This window comes from Squalius cephalus (genome assembly GCF_949319135.1).
Source record: "Squalius cephalus genome assembly, chromosome: 12".
Classification (NCBI taxonomy): domain Eukaryota; kingdom Metazoa; phylum Chordata; class Actinopteri; order Cypriniformes; family Leuciscidae; genus Squalius; species Squalius cephalus.
In genome coordinates, this window is record NC_137133.1 from 33,046,155 (window position 1) to 33,062,954 (window position 16,800).

Sequence of the window (16,800 nt, forward strand, 5' to 3'; positions counted from 1 at the left end):
CTAATTTGGAGCTGCGGTGGTTTTTGTCCCCTGGCCAGCAGCCTCTCATCCACCGAGTGTCCATTTCCTCTGAAGTGAATAGTAGCAGGTGTGTTGGCATGGCTTGAGGAGAACAGACTCCATCTTTTTCTCCGCCTGCCCTGCATTTGTCTTCCTTTCAGAGTTAGAACATCCTGTAACAACATTGTTTACGTCCACTCTCCTAAACCCATTAAGCGCAGATTAAATCATTTAAAAAAATATCACATGCTCTAGAGGTTCAGAAGAGATCGCAACAAAGTCTTAAACTATGATCAGATTTATCTAAATATGGACTCACATATTTCTCTATTAATATTACTAAGACAAAATGCTCATAATCTGCATGCAATTTGCATTCATTTGACAGATTATGTTATGGAAGTCCTTTTCCTCCACATACGAAAATTGGCAAGCTTTGGGAAATCGAAAATTGGCAAGCTTTGGTAAATCATAAATATGACATAAAAAGTCATATAATGATGCCATAAGAAGTTCAATTTATAACAAGTCATAATTACGAGAATCGTTACATAAAAAGTCATAATTATGAGATAAGATGCCAAAAAATATGACATTAAAAGACATAATTATGACATAAAAAGTCATACAATTATGACAAAAAGTTAAAATTATTACATACTAAGTCATAATTATGAGATAAAATGTCCATTATGACATACAATGTCAAAATTGTGACAGTCATAATCATGACATAAAAAGGAATAATTATGAGAAAAAATGGCAGAAAATGACATTAAAAAGTCATAATTATAACAGACAAGTCATATAATTATGACATACAAAGTTAAAATTATAACTTTTATAAGAGATAAAAATTCAAAATATGACACTAAAGACGCATAATTATGATAAAATGTAAAAAAACGACATTAAAAGTCATAATTATGACATAAAAAGAAAAAAGGATAACATCCCAAGACATAATTATGAGATAAACTTTATTTAACAAAATTATGACAATTTTGACTTTATATCACAATTTTTTTAGGTCATTATTTTGACTTTGTCATAACTATGATTTACTACAGCATGATTTTGTTTTCCTTATGTTCCTCAGAAGGAACATCTGAGACTTAAATAAAACATAATTGAGAACTGGCCTGGTTGAAAGTCAGAACATCCTGTAACAACATTGTTTAGTATCAAACTAAATAGGGCAACACACAAGCATCGTGATGCAAGACGTCATAAAACGTCCCGTGTCGCATCTACGCCCATCTCCTCCACCTCTTCCTCGCATGACTTCAGAGCTGGAGAGTCGAACCCACCCACTGTGATACGCCAGGCCTCCTTGCCGAAAAACAAGTGGGAATGTCATCTCCCGGGAAAAGGGGCGACCTGTGATTGGCAGAGAAGGGAAGAGAAAGTCAAAATCTGCTCGAGCTCATTAGGTCCAGTGAAAGCAAACGCATGACCTTGTCCCGTCACAGGAGATGTGCTGTCAGGACACTCGGATTGGCATTAACCTCAGGCGACCCCGTCTGTAACTTCCTTTTTCGGCCTAATGAAGGTTTGCTTTTAAGGGGCGTCGTCACTTCCCTTGATCTCCGCTCACAGTCGCCGCAGATTAAACAAATCCGATCTGGTCGTTGGAGTTTGCTGCTTCCTTCCAGCGATTCATCCTGAGGGTTTAAACATTGAAAAAGTCATAACTTCCAAGCTGCTTTGAAGACCATATTTATGTGGCGAATGATGCATGTTTTCCCCAAAGAAGACATATCTTGCATCGAAGATGAATCGCAAAGGTTAATACTCACACTCCCTCAACAAAAACAACAGCAACAAAACAGTTGTTTCCCACGAACCGTGACTTACCTCCACACTCGGACCAGAAGCGATGTAATCTCGGCGTGATTAGTGGGCCGCGATATTCGAAAATCTGATAAAGTGTTCATTTTGCATGTGAAAACCGCATCCAGTTGGGCTGTAAACTTCAGCCAGAAATCTTTTCATCTCTGAGAGGTTCCAGGTTTTTCCTTAATGTGGTGGAGCTTAAATCAATAGAGGATACAGTCCCACATTAATCTTCACGCTGTGAGTTTCACAGCTTTGAAATACGAGCCACAACCATGAAGGGAACATTGTTGTGAGCTGTGTTTCAGGTGCATCCTAAGTCGGGCAGCTTAAACGCATTTTCTAGACTTTCGATGAATGTTTTTTATTTCACTTTGGCCTAATGCGCTTCCTCCACATGTGAACTCGCACAGTTGTGCTCTGGCGTGCATTGCCTTGAGCTCCGATTGACGTGAACCTTACAGTCTCTTCAAATGACTCCCTGCTGTTAGATGTTCGCTACACCCGATCGGACAGGCATGTCCCGGCTCGGTGTCGGCTCGCTGCCTTTTATCTGGGATCAAATCGGAGCGAGTAGCTGTCCGCCTAATTGTATCACATTATCTCCTCATTGTTCTCAGCGAGGAAAGCTTTCCGAAAGCTCATCTGCCACATCATAGGGCCTCTATTAACCTCTGACCCCCGTTCCGTGTGTACGGACCCGGCTGCTCCTCACACCCAACCCTGGGCCCATTAACACATCGCTGCGGCCCAGAAAAAAACTATTTTGACGGGCTGTAATTGCTTCTAAGTGACGGGAGACAAAGGCGGCTTTTCAGCGGGTTGAGATTTCCTTTCGGATGGGATGCGAGACCCCCGTCGAGCCCGTCTCCACGCCCACCTTGCGGCGGCCCCGTTTGAAACTGTGAGATAATGAGGGGTGTTTTTTTTTGGTGGACGGCGCCCAATTACATTCTCTGAATCAAGGGCGGAGAGTGCTGATTAGGCGATGCGTTCCCTTTCTCTGAGCCTCCGAAGCGACCTCCCTCAGGATCGGGGTGCGTAATGAGTTTACGTTAGCTACAAAAGGTCAGGGGTCGCTAAAGGTCGTGGCATTTCCTTTAAGGCAGCAGGTGCTGCCATGAGGTCATTCCGACTCGGGCTGCCAGTGAGGAGAAAACCGACAGCCCAGTCCGTTTGCAAACTTACAGAAACAAGGTTGTGTTTGTTATGACGGCACGTCGAGCCAAATTGATTTCGCGTTACCTTCCTCCAGGACACAACTTGAGAAACCGGCAGGAATGGAGCAAATCTGTTCAAACAGAGCTAAATATATACTTGTGTATATAATCGCCTGTGTTGGTTTTGTTTTGCGGCTCGGGCTAAATTAAATTCTGAGGTAGAGCTCTGTTCCCTGAGGCTCTGAAAGTATGGGATACACAGGATCCATTAGCTTAAAAAGCATCTTTTCCAGGCTTATTTTGTTTGAAAACTCATCTCACAGAATCTAAAGTTACGTGGTTCTGCTACCCGTAAACATGGTACCTTAACTTGTGCAAATAGGTCAATTATAAACTACGAAAAAGTGCAGAGCCTTTCAAAAAGGAGTGCAACAAATCACAAATGAGATTTCTTAAAGTTTCTTAAACAAAAGAGGAGATTAAATCTTTTTATTTTATTTTTTTTATATCACATGCTCTAGAGTTTCAGAAGAGATCTCAACATTGTCTCAAACTATACTCAGATTTATCTTAATATGAAATCAAATATTTCTCACTAAATATTTCCAAGACCAAATGCCGTATTCATTTTACAGATTATGTTATGGAAGCCCATTTTCAGCACATATGAAAAGAAAATCATGCTTTGGTAAATCATAATTATGGCATAAAATGACAAAATTATGAGAGAAAAATCATAATGACAAAATTATTAAATAAAAAGTCATTATGATGATATAAAAAGAAGAAAAAGTCAATGATGACATAAATAGTCATAATTATTACATACTAAATCTTATCAATTACATAAAAATGACCTAAGTTATGATAGACAAATCATAATTTTGAGAAGAAAATACAAGAATGATGTCATAACTATGCAATCAAAAAAAAAAAAAAATGCTTTGTGACATAAATCATAATTATTACAAAACATGTCATAATTATGATTTACCACGGAATGATTTTTTCCCTTTATATAGTGGAAATGGGCTTCCATAGTATGTTGACAAATACTTGTATGTCTATTTTTATTTCTTAGGAGAAACCTCTGAGACTTAAATTAGACATAATTGAGAACTGCATTAAGTTTCTGGAGCAAAGAAAATCTCATTGGAAATCTCTTTCTCCTCAGTTTAGCCGCTCATAGGAAATGTACATTATGAGGACAGAGTCTCCCATAGAAATGCTGTCATGCTTGTATTTTTAAGTCTGACGTCAGTCAAAGAGTCGAAATGGCATGGGAGACTTTTAATACAAGTCTCTCAGTCTGTCATTATGAAACTGGAAACCACCTATCAGAGGCAGAGAGTGACTGATGTGGGGAACTCTGGTCCTGTCCGCTAGTTTCCTTTTGCCAGTCATTTCCAAAAGCTATAGCAACGGGTGGCCAGTGATGACATCATCATACTTCCAAAACGTATCAGAGACTGAAATGGTGCAAATGTAAAACAAAATTCAAGTAAATAACAAATAAATGTATTTTTGCAGACTGACGTTAAGTTGTGTTGAATGAAGCAAACCTGAATTATCAACAACCTCAGCAATCTTCCTCCATGCAGCTTTGATAAATCTTTGATAAATCTGCGGTGTATGGCAAATAATTCAAGGAATTTCATTAATCAGTTTTTCATCATCCATTTCGTTAACATTACAGCAATGTGACATATTAAATGGAATGCCCATTAGGGGGCAGTCTGAATCGGTGAATCTTATCACTATGCATGTATGCATTGGCGGACGCTTTTCTGAAAAGCGACTTTGCATTTAAGGTATACATTTTGAATCGAACACATTACATCGGCGTTGCTAGCACCATACTCTACAGTTTGAGCAACAGGAATGCCTAAAAAGTTATATATGAAAGTCTTTGCACTTCTTAAAGAATTTGCACTTCTTAAAGTCAACATGAAATCAATTTTGTCAATAATATTGCAGTATTTATTTTAAATTTTTTATCCGAGCACATCATTATTTATTTATTTTAAATTGGTGTGCCCTTGTAATCTTTAATCAAAATAACTTCCCCTCCCTATTGCAGCGACATCTTTTCTCTTAGACGTCTTGATGCGTTTACTGGTGTGAGGGTGGGACAACCTTTCACTCACATGAGATCGACCAATAGCAAACCACAACCAACCAATCAAGTCCCGCCCTTTTTTGTCTTGTTTGAGAAGCTTTTACTCGGATATGTCACAATAGGGAAGAAAAGACTATTGCAGAGATACCAGTCTTTAATCAAAAGCAAGTTTTAAAAAATAATTCAACCAATTTTTTGCCTGAATAAAAATGCGAATACTCTAGCGAAATCTCTGGCAAAAAAGTACAGTATGAAGCACAGCTCACACAGAAACTACTTTCAAACTGTGGCAAGCAAAGCAGGGCCGGATAAAAGGAGGAGGAGTGATGACAGTGAAGGACGGGAGAGGTTTAGGCCTGGGACATTCATGTTGGTGTTTTTGTTTTAATTTATGCAGCCGTCGTCCGTGAGGGGCAGCCGCTGTACTTTAATTTATTATTTATGTTTATTTTATTAAAGTTATATGTTTAACATTCGCTGGTTCCCGCCTCCTTCTTCCCTTATTAACAAACCTTTGTTACACAAACCAAGCTTTCTGTTGGTCAATTTGGCAAATTCGAGAACCAAATAAACCCGTTGCGAAATCTTTCACCCTTTTGCGAATCATCTGCAACTGTTGAATCAAACATAAACGAGAACTTCATTTAAGGGATAGTTCACCCAAAAATGAAAACTCCGTCATAATTTACTCATGTCGTACCAAACCCATAAGACTTTGATTCATCTTCGAAACACAAAATAAGGGAGATTTCTGTTTCTCCTTTGAAATTTCAGGTAACTAAAAATACATTTATCTTAGTTTTTTTTAGGAAATCTTTAGGATTTAAAATAAAAAAAATATATATTTACATCACATTTGGTAAACTCAGAAGCTCAAACAAGCTTTTCTTTTGAAAATATCTTAATTTGTGTTTTGAAGATGAACCTAAGTCTTATGGGTTTGAAACAAGATGAGGGTGAGCAAATGATGACAGACTTTTCATTTTTTGTGTGAACTAACCCTTTAAGTCTCCTGAACCATCAGAGCTCAACCTCTGAGTAATACAAGACACTATGAAGAGCTGAGATCTTTTGTAACACTTACTCAGAGCCTCTGATCAGCGCTTGTCCAGATCGTTCTCTTCCCACAGTCCAGTCCTCATGTGACTTTGTGGATGAACACCTGCACAACACAGTAAGATTGTTGGGCAATTAGAGGCCTCTGACCTTTTCAAAGGGAGGAGAACCAAGCCCTGGTTTGGCCCTGTTAGGAATGGTATCACCCTACTCAATAGGCCTGTTACTGGCCTTGCTTGCTTACTGTTCCATGAAATGTGCCTGTGGAACAGTGCAAACTTCACTGAAACAGACTGGACACTGTTAGACAACAGTGCTGCCTTTGTGTAAGAATTGTCAAAGCTGGCTCTTTCCTGATGGTCCTCCCTTTCTTCTGTGCCTCAGCTGTGAGCAAACAAAGCAAACGCCAAGGCCATGAGCTTCTACACAGCCGGCCATGTTGGAATGCCTGTCAATTACGACAAGTGTTGGCATTTTTTGCCTCAATTTTGTTTTATTTCACTTTATGCGGGGAAAGTGTAAGTCGGGCATTGCTATGGAATTGAGTTCAAGGCAGGTCAAGTCACTTTTATTTATACAGCGCTTTATACAAAACAGCTCCACGGTAATAAACAAGAAAATATAAGAATCAATGAGGCAAACTATCATCAGATATGAGACAAATTTAAATTCTGCTGTAAAGCTGCTCTAAAAAGACAATAGTGGCATTATTTAGCTCAAGGCAGTTCTGTGTTGATTCAGTTTTGTTCAATAAGTGTGTAAACATCAACAATGAAACCAGTTCAATTCAGCTATAAGCAGCTCTACAGAAGACAATAGTGTCGTTATTCAGTTCGAGTCAGGTCAATGTTGATTGGACGTTGAAACATTGCATTTTCAGATCTGATGAACGTTATCTGTTGCGTTCATTGCAGGAAACATTTCAAGAGCCAAACGACCCAGAGGAGATGCTAAAGCGACCAGTGCAAGACTTTATTACATGTTTTACTCCCAATTTGCTCCCTGTTTTGAGAGCTGGTCTACTGTAACTTCATTCAAAGTTAATTGCTTTTCCTTTCAAGCAGCTTTTATGTTTTGTCACCTGTATCAGACCATCACATAAGCGTAACTACATGCTGTTTCAGTCTGCAGTTCTTACCATAACCATACATGGGCCACCGGCAAAAAAAAGAAAAGGAAAAAAACGAATCAAAATGTAGATGAAATCTATAGACGTCTGGAGTGAAAAACCCGAATGAACTACCCGAGGCACTGCGAACCCAACAGCTTACTCCCAAGACAAAGATAGATTTGGGGAAGCGTTTATTTAAGCAGATTGGTTTTGCGACTGAGGGATTTTTCCTGTCCAAATGAAAACCAGTAGCACTCGGTTTGAAGCCTCCATTCACTTTGCATAATGGCTCCCAAGGTTGCTCTTTTTTATTTCTTGGCTTTCCGTGCCAGTATAATTCAATTTCTCAATCCAAACCAAATATTTGCAGTGTGGCCTACATTTCCACACTGAGCTGCATGCAGGTTGGCGGCATGGGCACTTATGCATTCCTCCGACACACAGAAGAGATGACTGACAGCTTAGCTTTGCCGTACACCTTGCCACGATACCATACTGTTGTAACCCTCTTGTAAAACTTTGCTGTTGTCTTTTGTGAATGCCCCTACTATTGACTTGAGTTTCACTGTCTGAATTTAACAGGAATGCTTTAAAAGAAATAGTTCACCCAAAAATGTACATTTTGCCATTATTTACTCACCCTCATGTTGCTCCAATCCTCTCTTTCTTTCTTTCTTTCTTTCTTTCTTTCTTTGACACAAAAAGATTTGAAGTATAATTAAAAGTATGAAGTTCATGAAAAGGAAAGAAGGTGGTAACAGAAGAAAAAGCTTCAAAAAAGGGGGAAGAAAACTCTAAAGATTCTAAAAAAGTTTTTGGAGCTTTGCAGAAAATACAAAATAAATATTTCTTCCTTATACACACACACACACACACACTATCAAATAATATATGACTACTGAATGAATAAATGTTTTTGAACATATAAGCTGTGCAAACGACTTAAAGACTGAATAAATCAGTGTTTTTAACAAATTTGTTAAGTGAATGACTCAATGATTCGCTCATAAAGATAGTCACTTGTTTTGTTCCTGAATGAATCAGTGCTGTTGAATGAATCAGTTGAATGATTGACTCATTACTTACCTAAAGTTACTCACTCAAAAATTCACCACCTACTAGTGTAACAACCTGCAGAAAGAATAACAAAAAAAAAATGTGTGCAAATTTAAAGTTCTACACTGAAAAAAAAAATTGCTATAGAAACTATTCTCTCAGAAATTGCTATATACAGTATAAATATAGAAATTGCGATATATATATAAGTTTCTTTATACAATATATAGACTTACTATAGATTTTGATTTTGGGGTTGATTATGTTCTCTCACATTTTCTGAGATTTACCCACAAATAACTGATTTCATTTAGAACTAAGAGTCTTTGTGCTTGTTCGCAGGTAATTAAATAGTTCCTTCACCTACTTTCTTTGAAGCCTACATTTACAAAGCAGACACATTCAAATAGTACGTCAAGTTGAGAGAAGATGGACCAGAAAGGCCTGTACAGTACATATGACCTTTTTCTACATATCTAGGCTGATTTATGATACTGTATCCGCTAAGTTCCTAATTGTATAACTAAAATAAACCAGCTTCGGCCCATAAAATAACGTGCTTTAGAGCAACCCAACGGTATTTTCCATCGTGAAGTAGGTCATGCGACAGGTGAGAGGGACTCTGTTTGTTTGCTGGCGGTCGGTGGCCATCTTTTCCACGCAATTAGATGACTTCTATTCCAGACACGCAGCTGGCCGTCACAGAGGCCGCCTGTGTCTTCATGTTGATGTGGACCTGCTGTATCTTCACCGCGACCCAAAACGGGACTCAGAGCTTCCTGTGTTGAGAGACTCGGGTCTCCTGGAGAGAGAGAGAGTGCTGTAAATCTGGAAATGTTGAGGAAAGTTTGGGAAACACCTCAGTCGACGCCCTGCGAGGTTGATTCACACAGCTGTGTCATAAACACGGCATGAAAAGCGTCACGCCACTTCATGTCACCTCTCGACATGTGCATGCCATTTTGTAGCACTAAAAACAGCTTGGCTGGAATCACATCAACGCATATCGTCTTCGAAATTTTCGTAAACCGTGTCTGAGGTTATTTCCTTTACGCATGTGATGTTTATACACCCTGTTTTTTAAAAGCCAGTGTGTGTTGCCCAATTATATCTGAGGAAATGAAAAAACACATCTGCAATTCAACAGGTGCCTCTTGGCATCCAGCATGTTCCACGTCTGGAAAACATCTGCATAGGTGGTCTCTCTCTCTCTCTCGTTCTCCAAACTCCTACTTTTTCTTCCTCTCTCTAGGGTCTGAGTGCAGGGAAGGCTGATTGTAAATACGGCAAGGACCTCAGAGCCAGAGAAACGGCCGTATATTTTGGGAGAAGAGAGGCTGGCTTTTACCAGAGCATATTTTTAATCGCACAACGCCAGCACGGATAGGACAGAGTTGCACAGCTGCTCCTCTAATTTGTTTAAGCATGTACAAATAGGCCGTCCCACACGAGCCAAAAAAAGTGAGAGGAGGTTTTGCTCAACATGGCATTTTTGTCTGACCAGAAGAGCAAAAAAAATAAAAAATCAACAGCGATAGAGACGGACTGGTCATTTTGAGGGATTTTACAGCAAGTTCCCACCGGATTTGTCATATATAAAAAGTCTCGCAGCTCAGAACTGGATCCAGAACAATCGAGTCGCACACTCCAAATTCGTCAACGTTAAAAAAGAAATACGATACCCAGATTTGGGAGACCTTGCATGTTTTGAAGCGTACAAAATGATCGTCTCGATTTCAGCAGATCTTTGGAAGGAACGCAGAGGTCCTGTTGAATGATTCAAGTCATGGAAAAGATATTTATAACAAAGCGGTTCTATGTTCTTTATCCTGGGAAGGATTAGAGGACAAATCTGATTTGGCCCTACCTATGAGCAGTGGCTATGAAACTTTATGGATAGCAGTATCTAATCATGTAACAGGGTTATTATAGTTAACAAAGTAAAACCATTAAAAAAAAAAACATTTGTTACTTAAAATAAAAAAATGTTAATTGATAATTGAATAAAAACTTCTTTTTTTTTTTTTTTTACATTTCTCATTTTCATTTAGTTTAGCTTGATATACTAAAATAAGAATAAATAAATAAATACTTTAAATCTAATATAATGAAAAAACACAAACAAATTAATTCATTATTACGAATGACAATTATTAAAATGAATTCAATTAAAATGACGCAAAATACAAAACAAAATACTAATTCAAAATATAAAAAAACTAGCATATCAATGTTTCTAAAAAATCTAAAATAACACTGACTAATGAGTAATTGTACAAGAACCACATAGTACCAGAATTAATTAATTAAAGTGCCCCTTATAAGTGTTTTTTCGAATATTACCTTTCAATTAGTGTGTAATATAGCTGTGAATGTAAAAGGTCTACAATCACAACAGACTGGGCCATCTGACCAATCAGAGCAGAGCAGGCTCTCAGAAAAGAGGGTTTTAGAGAGACCGAATCTTTGACCAAATTAGACAGACCAACCATTTTCAGACACTTCGAGAAAAGAGGTGATGTTAAATAATAAAATGATATTTATGAAAAAAGCAATAATAACAAATTAGACAACCCTGAACCTAACAATACATATTCAGTGGTACAGTACACTTTAACCCAAAACTGTGAAGGGGTAAAAGTATCAGCCTATCATGTTCTTCTTAATGTAAATCCTTGTTCCCATTCCGTTCCTTAAATCCCATTCCTAAAAATCTGTCTCAGATTTGTAGCATTAAAACATACAATTTAAGCTCAAGTTAAGGAGTGGCCTCCAATACGCCATTTGTAAGCATTCGGGAGGCACGATGCATCGCGATACCTACCCACACCACAGTTGATGTCTGAGAATTATTGGTTTTGGAAACTTACACCCAGTGAGAGAGCTCTCATACACATAATTAGGCTCGTTTAAAAGCAGATTATAGGATTGACGCGTAAATACGAGGTTGCCTGTGACGTACGTCAAAGCCGGTGTCCGAGTAAAGTTAGAAACGTGAAATGTAAATGAATAAGCGAATGGAAAAGTCAAAGTGGAAACTCTAAACATTTGCTCTTCAGAAGTCGGAAAACAGGTGCAAACAAGCTTCCCTTTAATCTGACCATCTCTCATTCACTCCATCGTCCCAAACATAGCGCTCTTTTTCCAGTCCTGACTAACAGAGGGGTATCCCTTGTTCAGGACGCTTCTGATTTACTGTTATTGAATAAAACAAAAAGAGAGGGGAAACTTTGTGCGTTTGCAAAGGGAGACGAGGGGAAAGGAAAGAAAAAGATATAAAAAACAAAAGTTATTTCTCAGGGTTTTTGTCTTGTTTCTCTAAACATACTTAAAATAAAATACATTTATTTGAAAGTCTAAAGAGCTTGAGATATTAAGTTTTGTTTCCTGAAAAATTAAGTACGTTTTTGCTTAAAATAAGAAAAAAATATTTTCCAATGGGGTCAGAAAAAAAATCTTGTTTTCCCTTTAAGTTTAATTTTCTGAGCCTGTTGGAAGATATTTTTTCTTGCATAGACTCACTTCATTTTCATTTTAACATAACTTAATGAGGACAGGAGACTTTTTTTTTTTTTTTTTTTACATTTTCAACTTTCTTTAATAGTGTGTAATGTTGCCGTTTGAGCATGAAAAAGTTCTGCAAAGTTACAAAGCACAAAGTTACTCCAAATGGAATTATTCTCCATATCAGTGCACACTGTTTCTGAACACCCTGAAACGTAGTAGTCAACATTGTAGTCTTGAGTTTTCTTCCAGAACATACACATCACAATATTCATCATTTGAATAATTCCCGCCCAAATCATATGCAAAAAAAAGGTGGCGAGGCCTTGTTGAGTTGAGTTAGTAGTGTGTTGAAACTTGCAGTTATGATAAGGATCGTTGTGATTGGTCAAATACTTGAAGCGGTTGACCAATCACAACACACTGGTTCAGCCGACCAATCAGAGCACATTGAGCTTTTTGGAAGAAGGGTTTTCTTAGAGACAGGAACTAAACAGAGCGTTACTGACAGACTGGGAACAGAGGTGCTGCAACAATGTCAAATATGTGAAAAATTAAGCGTTTTTTGAACATTCAAGCATGAAAACCTATTCTGGCAGACCCCAAAAACTAAAACAAAACTTTGTAAAAGGGCATAATATGACCTCTTTTATATTTTGCATAATATGGCCTCTTTAATATCTTGCAGATTGCTTATCAAGTAAATGTATCTTGATTATTTTTTTTTAGATATTTGTACTGGAAACCAAGACAAAAATGCTGAGTAAAACATCATTTTTCGCAATGATGTCATAGGGCTTTACACATCTTATTCAGTAAACATGAGGTTTCAGCTCCTGATATGGAGTATCTCTTTAAGCACATAACCATTGAGAGTTCTGTACACTCTGGAACAATTTGCACTGGAAATCCCCTGTAGGGTCTGGGGCGTCTTTAACATATAGGTGTATATGCTTGAGCGGGGTTTCCCCCAGTAAGCCCCGTCCAAACGACATGCTTCAAACACTAAACTAGGTGCTAATGAACTGGGTCCTGACAAAGTTTACTTTCCTGGGTTGAGTCCCACCGTACAATGGTCCCATTCAGCGGCTCTCAACCGTGGAAAGTGTCTGTAAGGTAATCCCATAAGAGTTTTGTGAGACCTTTTCAAAATTTTCAATATGTCTCTCTACCTGCATGCGCTGCCTTTCGGCCAGTGCCAATGATAACACTAATATGCCTCAGCTGATACTAGCGATCGGCGAGGAAATTTGCATGAGGCAAAATTACATCCTTTCACGAGTCGCTGGCATAGACGTCTAGCCTTTTCTGCCCTATTACTCACCTGGTGCTCTTACAGCCTAAATATCTAAGTTTGCAGCAATGCCAGGGCTCTTCACTGGGCACGGGGCCTGAAACAGAACCAAGCAGCCTTTTAGTGTACCTAAATGCACTGGGCCTTATTACAGGTGCTGCTAAAAGTAAATGGCAGGGCTGTTCGGTTAAAATATCGTGGCTATTTTATGTGGGATTTACTGACTACATGCTGTTTATTTTGTTGTTTGTGCATGTAGAGACTTTTGACTATCAGGATAAAGTTTGGTCTGGCTAAGAACTGCCTATTCAGGATGAGACCATCTGGCTGACATGCAAAGCAACAAACCACAGTTTTTTGTTGTTGTTTTTACATGCCGTTGTGTGCCGAGTTAATCTGAAATAGTTGGTGCCATAATAATAGACTGAAAAACAAAAGCATTGCAGAGTTTGCCCGGTGCTCTCACAATAACTCCATTCAAGATGGCAAGATGTACAATATTGTACGACTTGGATTATACAAAAATGTATAACTTTTATAGAGGGTTTCTTTCTACAAAAATGGTTATCATTTGGGTCATGTATGACCCATCTTGTACAATATTGCCCTTTAATGGAACATAATTATGACTTCTCATGATGAGACTAGGAGAAATGATGTGTGTAGACCTTGTAATCGGAATTTCTATTCGCCTAAAAGGACTGATTATTTTACAGACATCTCTTATGCTTACCAAGGCTGCATTTATTTGATAAAAAAATACAGTAAAAACAATACCACTGTGAAATATTATTACAATTTCAAATATCTGTTTTCTGTTTTAATATTTGAAAATGTAATTTATTCCTGTGATGCAAAGCTGAATTTTCAGCATCATTACTCCATTTAACTTCTACACAAAATTGGAATAATCGCATACCTTTTTTTTTTTTTTTTAATGAAGCAGTGTTTCCATCCAGCGTTCAAGAGAACAAAATCGCCACTTCCTGGGAAATTGCGTCTAAATATCTGTTAAAAAAAAACACACACAAAAAAGTTGCAGAAATCATGAAAGCCAATGTGGCAAATTTTTCCTACATCAGATGACTTGCGTCTCAGAGCGCACAGACGAAATGAAATCAACGCTGTCATGTTATCTTGCGTTCAGAAGACTGGTCTTTGGGAATGCAATCGTTTAAGTTCTGGGATGGAATTAAAGCAAATTATTTTGATGTCAGACTTTGGCTCAGGATTTTCAGAACGACCAAACCAACATTTGAGATGATGTGGGATGCGATTGGTCCACTGGTTAGTCCACTTATACAATCACATCCACTGTTGAGGCAAAGTCACTTGAGCTTTTTGTTGTGCATCGAGGGATTTATTCGGTAGATGTGTTTCTATTGTAGTTTATGCGCATGTCTTATCGGATAAAAAATATCTGACTCAGTTCAGCGCAGTTTTTATGCACATTTTTAGAATTTGCAATATTGCAACTTGCTGTTTTTGTCCACTTTTTATTTTTTATGTGATATCCCAAAATGCACATAAAAATAGGTGGACGGAAACATAGCTAGTGTCACATGATCCTTCATTCTAATATGCTCAAGAAACATTTCTTATCATTATTAATGTTGAAAACAGTTGTGCTGCTTAACTTGTAATTTTAATGCTGACGCCACTAACCTGGAAAACTTTGGCAAATCCATCGACCAATTCTTCCTCAAAGGTGCTCGTTGTATCAACCTGGCACTTGAAACCAGCTCTTGACATTTTTGTGTGCAATATGCATCAAACTGTGGGCTGAGACCAAGTCTGAATTAAATCACACGACCCTTGATGAAATCTCTGACAGACACACTGTGTCAGCTGAAATAATATCACTCCCTGTTAACACCCCGAACTGTTTTGTGTTTAGATGACATTGGGCTGTTGGTAAACTACGAGCTTGGCTTTTATGCCTCACGATGCATAAAACTCGAGCAGCCAGACCCGACTGTCAGATCGCAAAATACATTTACTTATATTTATCTCCAGTGCACTTGAAGCGTGTGTAGCTCACAGGGGGCAGACATCTACAGGAGAGAGAAAACGCAATCTATCTGGCAGATTACCTCTATCAAAACATATGGGTCTGTTCATCCATATCGTTCACGTTTCAGGGCCACAGAGATATAAAACACTAGCGGCTCCATTCTGTGTTGTAAGCTGCTAAACAGTAGCTGTGATAATTCAACATGTGATATCCCTTTCCAGAGCTGCTCTATATCTTTAGGGGGTGATGAGAAAGGTATGGCCGGTCTTTGCATACGACAAGCCGTATTTATGGCTTTCTAACCTGACAAGCTGCAAAGTTATATTTATATCAGATGGTTCCATGCGAGCAGAGGCTATGGGACTTGGCTGTTTTTGATGGAAAGTTAAGATCTGCGAGCGGACAGAGTTAATTGAAAATGCATGCGGCTCTTGGATTTCTTTTTTTTCCCTGAATCTGTGTGCATGTGTGTGTGTGTGTTTACGTTGTGTGTGTGTGTAAGTGCGTGTAGGGGAGGGAGATGGTGACGGGAGTGAATGCGTGTCTTTCTGTTTTTTTAAGATACACCTGGCCCCAGTAACGGTTTCATAAGCTCAGATGGAAAGATCTACAAGCAGAGACATGGGTTTGCCTCTTTAATGAACCGACAAAGGTTCCACCCATACAAATAAACAATTAATTATGGAAACAGAAAGGCCATTTATAGAGGGTCAACACATGGACACAGACGGTCAAGTCTAATAACCATCAGACTTTTAAAACTTTATACATTATAGACATTTTCTATCAACATTTCATATGCAATCTACTAGATGAACCAAAAAATCACACATCATGCCTTTATTCTGACTGACAGTACACAAAAGTCTGAGCGATGTCAATGATTATATTGTTTTATATGTTATGGCCAATATTAAAAAAGCTATGCTACTTTGTCTAAATATACTAAGAACTATAATCAATCATTTTAACTGCTGCAGTCAAATTAGGGATCACAACATTATCATGTACAATGTGAAAAATGGATATTCATTTGGAGATTTCTAAAGATTGTTTAGATAACTAGTTTTTACTTTTAAAGATTTCTTTAAGTTTGTGTTAGATGATGGCAAAGTAAATCTACACTATACCATTCAAAAGTTTGGGGTCGTTAAGATTTTTTTGTTTTTGAAAATTTATCTTGTGCTCATAAAGGCTGCATTTCTTTGCTCAATAATAATAATGTCATTCTGTGAAATATTTTTTATAATTTGAAAAATAATATATATATATATATATTTGAATTTATTCCTGTGATGTCTGTATTTTCAGCATCTTTACTCCAGTCTTCAGTGTCACATGATTCTTCAGAAATAATGTAAAAAACATTTCTTATTACGGGATTATCAATGTTAAAAACAGTTGAAACCGGGATACATTTTTTTCCAGGATTCTTTGATCGATAGATAGTTGATGAACAGCATTTATTTGAAATAGAAATATGCCTTAGCAATGAAAAAGTCATTACTGACACTTTTGATAAAATAAAATGCATTCTTGCTGAATAAAAGTAATAATGTTTTTTAAATCGTACGGCAAATATATGAACAGTCATGTAAATGTAAAAATATGGGAAATGGGACCTTTATACAATATTGGTGATACAATAAT

The 16,800-nt window shown here is 37.8% G+C and overlaps 1 long non-coding RNA gene across 1 annotated transcript in view; it reads right to left on the reverse strand.

The window, feature by feature from the left end:
* Positions 1-1,090: 1,090 nt before the first annotated feature.
* Positions 1,091-16,800, reverse strand: part of LOC307168678 — a 380,672-nt gene continuing 364,962 nt past the window's right edge. The window contains exons 2-3 of the long non-coding RNA XR_013822957.1: positions 1,458-1,664; positions 1,091-1,380 (exon numbers count right to left, since the gene is read on the reverse strand). This is a non-coding gene — a long non-coding RNA (uncharacterized lncRNA). The remainder of the gene's footprint in view (positions 1,381-1,457; positions 1,665-16,800) is intronic.